Genomic DNA, 3,780 nt, shown 5'->3' on the forward strand with positions numbered 1-3,780 from the left:
AGTCCATGGTGAGGACATGAGCGACAAATTCCCTTGAACCTCTCTCAAGCTTCATACAAAGATTCTTCATCCCTTTGCTTAAAACCCGTAATTTGAGCTCTTAGCATGTTAGTCTTTTCCGGTGGGTAGAATTTTTTGTAGAAAGCTAGAGCCAACTTCTTCCAAGAATCTATCCCGAGGGTGGCCTTATCAAGGCCCTTCAACCATTGCTTCGCGGTGCCGATTAAAGAAAAAGGAAATAAGACCCATCTAGTTTGGTCTTGAGTCACGCCCGTTTGAGAGATTGCATCATAATAGTCGCAAAAGGTTTCCATATGAGAATGAGGATCTTCACTAGGCATCCCCCCAAATTGGCTCCTCTCAACTAATTGGATGAAGGCGGACTTGGCAATAAAATTTCCGGTTAGATGTTGCGGTGTAGAAGTACCATTTGGTAGATTCTCCTCGGTGGGTACGGAGTGTGACGAGAATTTAGGCATTGTAGGTGGATTTTGTGGGGTATTGTGTAGTGGGTTCTCCTCTTCTTCTATTGCGAAAGGATTGACGAACTCACTAGTGGGTTGAACAATTTCACTAATACCTCTTAAATTCCTCCTAACAAATCTCCTATTGTTCGTCAAGGTTCTTTCGATTTCACGGTCAAAAGGTAACAAATCACCTTGTAACCTTCTAGACATGCAAAATATCAAACAACTCGAAAACAATTAGAACAAACCTTGAGGAGTTTTACTTTCCCAAGGCGAAGAAAGACACAACTAATAACAGTGGAAAGAAATCTAAATCAAACAAACACCGTCCCCGGCAACGGCGCCATTTTTGATCGGGTCCGTTTCGTGTTCACAATTAAAGATGTGGTCGTTGGGTCACGGTCGAATCAAAACACAATTTATAACTTCACAAACAACTCTACAATTAGTAAAGAGGCAAGTAAAGGTCGGATCCCAAGGGATGGGTATTGAAATGAGATTTCTATTGCAACTAGTGGTGTCTAAGGGGTGTCACAAATTGGGTTGATGTAGAAGGTCACTAAACTAAAATAGCAATGAAAATAAACAAACAAGATGAATTAAAGGGGTGTAAACAATTGATTAAAAGCACTAGGGTGTCATGGGATCATAGGGGAATCATGGGATATGATCATACAAACATGTTCTCAAATTATAAGCAAGCAATTATTGTTGTGATGGATTGAGTTGGGTTATATCTTACAATCCTAGGAAAGTTTGGGTCCCGGAGCTGAATCGATTAGATTGTACAACACCTACAAGTCGACTTAATCTTCCCTACTCAACAACATGCATGGTCTAATGAGACTCGAGTTGGGTTATGTCTTACAAGTCTCATTGAAAAGATAGGTGATGGTGGTAAATGCAAGGATTCATAGGCTTAGCATTTCATCAAACATAACATGTGCATGAGTTGAGATCAAAACAAGCAAGCAAATAAAATATGAAAGCATATTAATTTAAGCATGAATCATTCCCCATGTTGGTTTCCCCTAATCACCCATTTAACCCTAGCTAAGAGACTACTCACTCATTATCATGTTGATCATGCTAGCAAGGTTGTCAATCATACCAACAATATGAAACATGATGAATAAATGAAAGTAATTAACAATAATTAAAAAGGGATTAAGAGATTATACCTACTAATGATTCCAATAATAAAGCAAAGATAAAAGAAGTACTTGAATGCTTGATTGAGAGGTTGTCAATCTCCCAACAATAACCCAAATAATCTTCAATTACCCAAAATAAAGGATGAACAAAAGAGAGATTAAGGAAATAAAACTTGTATTAGAACTTGATTAATTGTTGATTACAATACTAAAGAGAGATTTGATTGATATTAACTACTCTAATTATTGATAAGAAGAACATGCTCCTCTAATTAGACTAATGGGGTATTTATAGTGGAAATTAGGGAGGATGCATTAGGATTAACTAAGGGCTAAACTAGTAATTACACTTTTTAGATTGAGCGAGGAGGAGCCGGTATTTTTCGAAGGAAGGGCTTCTTTCTTCGTAGCTTGGAGAAGAGGAAATCACGCTGTGCTGGAATCCGGGCGGAATAAGGTCGGGACGGGCGGATTCTGGTGATGGGGTCCGAGCGGATTCGAGGGAATCCGGGCGGATTGTGGAGGTGGAATCCGAGCGGATTCGAGCAAAGCCGCACGGATTGTGCGGTGGGGACGGCCGGGTGGTGACAATCCGCACGGATTGTCACTCAAGAAGACATCTTCTTCTTTTCTTCCCTTTTCTTCATAAATTCCTTGGGGATTTCCTTGGGGACTCAAGGATCCTTTCTCAACATTGCTCTTCTACTATAATATGTACAAAGGCCTTCTAATCTTGTCTCTCCTTGGTGCTTGGTCATTGAATTCGATCAATTTAGTCTCGTTTTGCCATGGAAATGCAAGATTCTTACTCCTTTCCTACCAAGGGATCAAAATCTCAAAGAATATGCAAAACAAAGAACTAAAGATAAGAAATGACCCAAATATGCACTAAAAAGCATGGGAACAAGGCTAATTCGGGGGCTAAATATGCGCTAATTATGGTCACATCACTTTGCTAGACCATGAATAAAATCTGCTATGTAATTGACAATGCCGAGAAATTGTTGCACCTGTTTGTATGAGAGTTTTTCATCTGGAAATGTTTCTAGCTGGGTGGCAATGTGAGATTGAAGATGATACTACCCTTTAGAAATGTGCATCCCCAAGAAATCTATTTGTGTTTCTCCAACGACCATTTTCTTTTCAGAGAGCAGTATTCCATATTGTAGGACAATATTATGCAACCTCTCTAATAATGCAGTGTGAGAGTCAATGTCGGGAGAAAATAGAAGGATATCATCAATGTAGATTAAAGCATTTGCGAGAATGGCTCAAAATTTTTTATCATTGCCTTTTGGAATTAGGACAGAGTTGTCTTTAAACAAAATGGCATGACTTTTGATTGGTAATGGTGATCTGGTATGCAAAAACCCGTTTTTGGTCTTTCTTCGGGTTTAATGCCTAACTGCCAAAACCCGGCTTTAAGATCAAATTTTGAGAAGATTTGGGCTTGAGGTAGTTTGGTGATTTTCTAGTAAGGGGAATTTATCATCGGCAAGGAAATGATTTAATGTTTGGTAGTTGATCACTAACCCTAAAATTTTCACTAATTCGTTCTGCCCTTTTGTTGACATAAAATGCTTCGCAAGCCCAAGGTGATTTTGTTGGCTCAATGAGTGCCTCCATCTGGAGTTGTTCCACTTCTTGAAGGGCCGGTGTAATGGTCTGGATGAATTCCTATATGACTGGCTTTTGTGATTTTATATCTTCATTTTTCTTGAAGGGTAGACTGATGAAGAATTCTGGATTTTTCCATAAAGGTGAGTTGTATTTTTTAAGGAACTCGGAATGAGAGTCAACACATGAGGTGTTTACTATCTTTTCTTTAATGGGATTAAGAACTTTATCAGTTTTGAGATTTGATCTTGTATCGCGTTAAAATATTTATTAAAGTATGTTTCTTTATGGTCTATTTGATATTCATTGCCTCGGGTAACCAAGATGGTAACATTCTCATGCCTTAAGTGGTCCTGGTAAGGCACTTGGAGTATGGGGGTGTTACAAAGTGGTATCAAAGCGACGATTTTGGAACCTGTAACTAATGAACCCAATGAACTTAGGGAGTCAAAATAAAATGAACCCGGTTAGGAGTTGTTAGGAGCTAATTCAAAGACTTGGGAGACGTCCTAAAGTCGCGATCTCGCCCTACAACTTTGAAC

At 39.0% G+C, this 3,780-nt stretch overlaps 1 non-coding gene across 1 annotated transcript; it reads left to right on the top strand.

Annotated features, from left to right (window-relative positions):
- LOC141618624 (small nucleolar RNA R71) lies at nucleotides 1-107 on the top strand. The gene has a single exon (XR_012531447.1). It is a non-coding gene; the product is annotated as a small nucleolar RNA R71 (small nucleolar RNA).
- The last annotated feature ends 3,673 nt before the right edge of the window (nucleotides 108-3,780 follow it).

The sequence above is a fragment of the Silene latifolia genome, chromosome 1, assembly GCF_048544455.1.
Source record: "Silene latifolia isolate original U9 population chromosome 1, ASM4854445v1, whole genome shotgun sequence".
Lineage (NCBI taxonomy): Eukaryota > Viridiplantae > Streptophyta > Magnoliopsida > Caryophyllales > Caryophyllaceae > Silene > Silene latifolia.